General features: G+C 38.5%; 1 pseudogene; it reads right to left on the bottom strand.

Moving 5' to 3' along the window:
* Nucleotides 1-4,599: 4,599 nt before the first annotated feature.
* Nucleotides 4,600-5,702, bottom strand: LOC118144246 (ER membrane protein complex subunit 2 pseudogene; annotated as a pseudogene).
* Between the last annotated feature and the right edge of the window lie 2,258 nt (nucleotides 5,703-7,960).

Here is a 7,960-nt window from a genome sequence, read left to right as displayed (position 1 = left end):
AAAAAAGAGGCCAGGCATGGTGGCTCACACCTGTAATCCCAGCACTTTGGGAAGATGAGGTGGGTAGATCATGAGGTCAGGAGTTTGAGACCAGCCTGACTAACATGGTGAAAGCCCATCTCTACTAAAAATACAAAAATTAGCTGGGCACAGTGGCAGGCGCCTGTAATCCCAGCTACTCGGGAGCCTGAGGCAGGAGAATTTCTTGAACCCGGGAGGAGGACGTTGCAGTGAGCTGAGATCACCCCACTGCACTCCAGGCTGGGTGAAAGAGCAAGATTCCATCTCAAAAAACAAAACAAAACAAAAGAATATTATAGCCAGGTATGGTAGTACATGTCTGTAGTTTCAGCTACTATGGAGGGAGACAAAAAAGAAAGAAAATTACAGAAAACCCATAGAAAGCAGAAAGAAAGAAAGAAAGAAAGAAAGAAAGAAAGAAAGAAAGAAAGAAAGAAAGAAAGAAAGAAAGAAAGAAGGAAGGAAGGAAGGAAGGAAGGAAGGAAGGAAGGAAGGAAGGAAAGAAAGGTAAGCTCAGCAATTAATGAATAGAAAATAAAAATAGAGAAAACCAACAAGCCAAAATCAAGTTTTTTGAAAAAACAAAAAACCACTGGTAAGATTGGTGACAAAAGGAAAGAAGGCACAAATACGAATTAATTTTATCAACTAACATATAGCACAATAGTTTTTAAAATGTTATGCTGTAGGCCAGGCGCAGTGGCTCATGCCTGTAATCCCAGCACTTTGGGAGGCCAAGATGGTTCGATCATGAGGTCAGGAGTTTGAGACCAGCGTGGTTAACACGGTGAAACCCCATCTACTAAAAACACAAAAATTAGCTAAGTGTGGTGGTGTGTGCCCATAGTCCCAGCTACTCCAGAGGCTGTGACAGTAGAATCTCTCAAATTCGGGAGGTGAAGGCTGCAGTGAGCTGAGATCATGCCACTGCACTCCAGCTTAGGTGACAGAGTGAGACTCCATTTAAAAAAAAGAGGTATGCTGTAGTTTTAGTACTTAGACAAAATTAATAAATTGCTTTGTAAATAACCAAAACTGAAATGAATATATTGACAAAATATGAAAACGGTAATTAACCAAAACTGACCAACAAGAAATGGAAATCCTCTGTAGTCCTATAGAGTGTAAAGGAATTTAATCAGTAATTAGATTTTTTCAAAAATTAAAAACCAAAACCACAACTCAGAACAAGTGAGTTCTACCATAATATCAGAGGCAGATTATTTAAATCCTATACATATGCTTCCAAAGGATCCAAAAAGAAAGAATACACTCCAATAATTCAGTGTATGATAATAATAATATTCTTGATGCCAAATTCTAATCATAGTATAAGAAAGCCCAATATCATAAAGGCAGGCATTCCAAACAAATTATTAATGACACAATAAATCTATAAAGTATATTATAGAATTGATGGTCAGGTACAGTGGCTTACATCTGTCATCTCAGCACTTTGGGAGGCCAAATTGAGGCCAGGAGTTCAAGACCAGCCTGAACAACATACTGAGACACTGTTTCTACCAAAACAAAACAAAACAACAACACTAAAAAATTATCTATGCATACTGGTTCACACCTGTATTCCTAGCTACTCAAGAGGCTGAGGCAGAAGGATCACATAAGCCCAGGAGGTTGAGGCTACAGCAGCCTATGATTGTGCCACTGCACTAAGCACCAGCCTAGGCAACAGAGCAGGACCCTGACTCAAAAAAATAATAGAATTAATCATAACCAAATTAGATTTATCTCAGGAATTCAAGGGTGGCTTAAAATGAGAAGTCAGCCAGGTGTGGTGGTTCATACCTGTAATCCCAATACTTTGAGAGGCCAAGGCAGGAGAATCGCTTGGGCCCAGGAGTTCAAGAATGGCTGGGCTGGGTGTGGTGGCTCATGCCTGTAATTCAGCGCTTTGGGAGGCCAAGGTGGGTGGATCACTTGAAGTCAGGAATTTGAGAACAGCCTGGCCAACATGGTGAAACCCCATCTCTACTAAAAATACAAAAATTTGTTGGTCATGGTGGTGAGTGCCTGTAATCTAGCTACTCGGGAGGCTGAGCAGGAGGATCACTTGATTCTGAGAGGCAGAGGTTGCAGTGAACTGAGATCATGCCACTGCACTGCAGCCTGGGCAACAGAGTGAGACACCATCTCAAAAAAAGAAAAAAATTAGCTAGGCATGGTGGTGCGCACCTGTAATCCCAGTTACTCGGAAAGCTGAGGCACAAGAATTGCTTGAACCCAGGAGACAGAGGTTGCAGTGAGCCAAGATCACATTATTGTACTCCAGCCTGGGCAATAGAGTGAGACCCTATCTCAAAAACAAACATGTAGGTGAACATTCTTCTACAATCTCCCTAGGCATACATACATATTCATACGTAATTATTGAATCAGTCACCTTGGGAAAAAAACTTATAAAAGACTAACATTTTAAATCACTGTAAAACCGTGTGTGCTCCAAAATAACTTACTGGTATTTTTTGTTAACAGGTAATGCTACAGATATTTTACAAGATGCGCAAGTGCATTATATTTCTCGAGAGACATGTAATTCTGAGAGGAGTTATGGGGGGATAATTCCCAACACTTCATTTTGCGCAGGTGATGAAGATGGGGCTTTTGATACTTGCAGGGTAAGACCAAATAGTTTTCCTTTAAAATATTTTCTGAAGCCAGAAGGGAACTTGTCAAACAAGGCCTTTGATAACTTTCTGGTGGTCTTAATTATCAGGCCTAAAAATACTAAATTATTTTTTCTTCCTTTTAAATATTTCAATAATCCAAATCTTCTTGGTTCCCGATTCCTTGGTTTCTACTATCATCAGGTTAACCTCAGGCAGAATTTACCTTGACTCCTTTTTTTTAATCATTAACTTTGAGATAAAATTCACCTAGTTAAAAGTGTACAGTGCAATTTTTTTTTTTTTTTTGGGATAGTCTCACTTTGTTACCCAGGCTAAAGTGCAGTGATGCAATCTCTGTTCACTGCAACCTCTGCCTCCCAGGTTCAAGCCACTCTCATGCCTAAGCCTCCTAGGTAGCTGGAATTACAGGCACACGTCACCACACCTAGCTAATTTTTTGTATTTTTAGTAGAGACAGGGTTTCGTCATGTTGACCAGGCTGCTCTCAAACTCCTGACCTCAAGTGATCTGCTCACCTTGGCCTCCCAAAGTTCTGGGATTACAGGTGTGAGCCACTGTGCCCAGCCTGTTACTTTTTTATAGCCATCCTTGTGGGTGTGATGTGGTATCTCACAGTGGTTTTAATTTGTATTTCCTTAATGACTAATGATGTTGAGCATTTTTGCAAATATTTATTAGCCATTTATATGCCTTCTTTACAGAATGTCTATTTGAATCCCTTGCTCATTTTTAAATTGAGTTGTCTTTTTATCACTGAGTTGTAAATGTTTTTCATATATTCTGGTACAAATGTCTTACTAGAGATATAATGTACAAAGTTTTTCTCCAATTCTGTAGACTGCTTTTCACTTTTCTGAGGTTATCATTTGCAGCATAAATGTTAATTTTTTATGAAGTAAAATTGATCTATTTTTTGTCTCATGCTTTTTTACTCTTCCTTTATTCCTCTTTTCTTCATTATTTCCAAATCTACTAGTCCTTCACTTGACTTCCCCGTGCTCTCACCTGTTACTACTCAGTCTCATTTCTGCAATCTAAACTTTATCTTTCCTGTGTCCTTTTCCTTAAAAATCTTGCTGAGTAAAGTAGTAAAGAATCCAGTCCAACTGCATTGCATTCCTAGGCCAAACCTCATCATCAAAAAAATCATTATTCCATGCCTGCCTTATACAGAGATTTGGAAACCGTTATCTCAGTGTCCTTGTTGTTCTGAGCGCATTGACAGGCCTTAGTAACAGTGTTTGGGTGCACTCATAATTTTGTGTAGACTATGAAAGTGACCTGTCATTTATAACACTACTGAGAGGTGTCACCATTTATGCTCATTTTGCTGCACTAGCCAATGTCAACACTTAGAAACATGTCGTCTCTGGCAAGATGCCAGTTTACTCCTCTCCCTGGCAAGCAAATCACACACATGCCTAAAAGAATCCTTCACACATCTTAAATTGACACTTCCCACACACAGTATTAAGCAATAGTCTAATAATAGACAACTTTTACAATATTTTACACATTTCCAAAATTATATTTCTCCTGAGTAATTGTATTTAAAAATCTAAACATTTTGATGTATAGTATTCTGGCTCAAAACTAGGCAGATGGGAAATTTATCTCCCAGCTGTATGAGTCCTCCAAATACCTGGGCAAAACTGAATTCCTCCTGTTTGAGTTGGAAGATTAAACTCAAAATCTTTTTTTTTTTTAATAAATCATCATGGCTTATTTAACAAGGTTATTCTGCATTAGAGTGTGTGTGTGTGTGTGTATGTGTGTGTGTGATATGAAGAGACTGATGTACAATCAGTAAGTCTTAAATCGCTCTTCCACGGGTTTCCCCCATCTTCCCACTTAGCAGTAAAAGGCATTTTTACGTTTATATAAACACATTCCTTACAACTGCCTTCTTAACAGAGAATTACTGTAGTATATAAATAGCACTGGGCATTTAGTAAGTAAGTTACAGACCAATAAGTTCAATTGTGCAGTTGTGAAATCTAATGTCGAAGAGTCTTTGAAACCTTAAGACTGGGTGATCTGTAATTTTTCCAACATGTCTTCGACTGCATTAAGGAAATATTTGATTTCCCTCTTGCTTCGACCTGCAAACTGATAAGCTCTGTCATTTGACCAGCTGCCCAACTAGGATAATTCATGTTGTCCTTTTTCGTTTTTGCATTTGCTTTTGGATTAGAAGCAATATGACTTGCCGACATAGGAAGCCCAAAGCTCTCACATTTCTGTTGCTCAGTTTCAATGCCTGCGCACAACACTTTCTTGAAAGTTCGAGGTTTTCAAGTCCACCTTGGGTGGTATATTTAACTTCAGCATACTGCTGACAACAGTGGTTGTGTGGATTAGTCATCATTAGTTCCTCTAAACAAAAGGCTGCTTTTGCATAGTCATGTTCATTGATATAATGTTCTGCAAGTTCATGCCAGGCTTCTTGGTCTCCAACAAATTGTTCCAGACACTCATTCAGTTCCTGAACGGCCTCCACGTTTTTCCCCTGGGCTTTTCGAACGGCAATCTTAATGCTTTCTTGCAGCGGTGTTAGTTGGATCTTCTTGTAAAATCCTATCATATAGCTGGATAGCATCATCATGTCTTTCCATGGCTTCAGATCTCATGCCTGTTAATCGCTTGACTCTGTGACTGCCAGGGAACTGTCTTAACTCTTGAAGACAAAACAGTGCCAAGTCATCCCGACCGTAGTCTAGAGCAGCAATCATCACCTGTTCATATATCATCCAAATAGCATCTCCAAGCTTAGAAGCATATTCATTAATTAATTCTTCTCCAACTTCCACAATTTGCTCAGTATCTCATGAGTTTTCTTCTCTCCATTTTCTCATTTTATCTTGCATTTCAGTTCTTCACAGGCACTGGTAGGCCACTATTGTCAGGCAGGCAGGCCACTATTGTCTTTCACTCAAATTCATGTATTTTCCTCATCTGCTTGGCCCTTGGGTTTAGGACTCCAAATACTTCCCAAGTGACATCGTAAATCTCCGAGACCTTCGCCATCTTCCCAGAACCTCAGGTTAAGCTCCAAATCTATTGATCTTTATAAGTTGGGAGTTTCTTGAAAATGTGTATCTATATAAATATATGTTTGATGTAAATACTTTATTGCAGCGTTACTATTGCTTGAAGAATACTAGAAGTAACAAACCCTATTTTGGGACTTTTTTGACAGGGTGATAGTGGTGGACCATTAATGTGCTACTTACCAGAATATAAAAGATTTTTTGTAATGGGAATTACCAGTTACGGACACGGCTGTGGTCGAAGAGGTTTTCCTGGTATCTATCTTGGGCCGTCCTTCTACCAAAAGTGGCTGACAGAGCACTTCTTCCACGCAAGCACTCAAGGCATACTGACTATCAATATTTTACGAGGCTGGATCCTCATAGCTTTATGTTTTGTCATCTTACTAGCAACAACATAAAGAAATTCTGAAGACTTTAGTATCTTTATTTTGCATTGTGTCCCTTCCTATGTTCTATATAATGAAAACCATTTATTCTTCTAGCAATTAATTGCCTACATTAGAGTTCTCATGTGAACATTTTATGGGCTGTAAGTATTGTGACAGATACACAATTGTAACTTTGGCACTGAATCCCATACTTCCTTGATTGTTTTATAATCATAATTCTGTATCTGGAATACTCCTGGAGTTTGTACAGAATATTCAGTTAAAAATATATTTTATGTGTATAAATGCCAAATAAAAATTTATCGTGAAAATGGAAGCTGTTATTTGGTTAATCAAACTCTTTTCTTCTTAGATTTTATTCTAAAACGTTTGTATGATTTTTAAAATTATAATCTTGTTTCCAATATTCAAAGTATATTTTGAGAAACAAGTATTTACCTGTTATTTAAATTCTAATAAAAATCGAGACCATCCTGGTCAACATGGTGAAACCCTGTCTCTACTAAAAATACAAAAAATTAGCTGGGCACGGTGGTGCGTGCCTGTAATCCCAGCCACTCAGGAGGCTGAGGCAGGAGAATTGCCTGAACCCAGGAAGCGGAGGTTGCGGTGAGCCGAGATCGCGCCATTGCACTCCAGCCTGGGTAACAAGAGTGAAACTCTGTCTCAAAAAAAAAAAAAAAAAAAAAATCAGTACTTCATTTTCTATGCCAAGAGGGAACTATGGTATACACACACCCAAATAATTTACTTTTTATTTAGGGATTTATGACTTTTTTCCAGCATTATAACCTACTTTCTAAACTTTATTTTCTTGAAGCCCATGCTAACATTTCGTATTCCATGGGGCCTCTGAATTAACTGTGAGAGGTGACTGGAAAGCATGCCAGGTAAAAGAGGGATGCCAACGTCGGATAAATTTTATAACTAATGTATAAAATGAATTAAAAGAAACAAAAGAAAATGAGGGCTGGGCATGGTGGCTCTCACCTGTATCCCAGCACTTTGGGAGGTCAATGTCGGCAGATCACTTTAGGTCAGGAGTTCAAGACCAGCCTGGCCAACATGGTGAAACCCTGTCTCTACTAAAAATACAAAAATTAGCAAGGCATGGTGCGTGCCTGTAATCCCAGCTACTCGGGAAGCTGAGGCACAAGAATCACTTGAGCCCAGGAGGTGGAGGTTGCAGTGAGCCAAGATCACACCACTGCAGCTTAGGCGACCGAGCTACATTCAGTTTCATACACACAAAACGAAATAAAAGAAAAGGTTGATTGAATTGTATCTACTATTAGTCAACTCTCATTTCCCTTGAACTTAGATGAATCCATTTAGCAAAGGACAGTTATTTTCTTCTCCTTCTTTTGACATTCAACCAGCTAAAACCAAGTGTTTTTGGTTGTTGTTTTGTGTCAACCTAATTTCAGGATTTAACTGAAATTAAGCATGAATTTCCCATGTATTAGTTTCCTTCATTATTGGTTTAACACTGGGATCATTGTTTATTGGTTAAATATTTGGTTAATATTGTTTAATATTGTTAATATTGGGATATTGTTTATTGGTTTAATATTGGGGTCATTATTGGTTTAACATGCAAGGGCTAGATGACTATGATTTTCATAGACTAAGCAACACCAATGGAATGTTGGTTGTTCTTTCTTGAAAGAGCTCCCAGTTTATCCACAGACAAGGTCTCATAGGTGGTAATGCTTAAATAGCAATTAACACAATGCATTAGTCTTTTCCTATTTATACTACCTGAATATCACTCAGATTCACTTGATAGCTCCGAATGTTAATGAAAAGACATTCTTCTAAAATGTATGACAGTATTAGGGAAGAAACC

This window comes from Callithrix jacchus, chromosome 9 (assembly GCF_049354715.1).
Source record: "Callithrix jacchus isolate 240 chromosome 9, calJac240_pri, whole genome shotgun sequence".
In the NCBI taxonomy this organism is placed as follows: Eukaryota; Metazoa; Chordata; class Mammalia; order Primates; family Cebidae; genus Callithrix; species Callithrix jacchus.
This window is presented reverse-complemented; position numbering and strand designations above follow the sequence as displayed.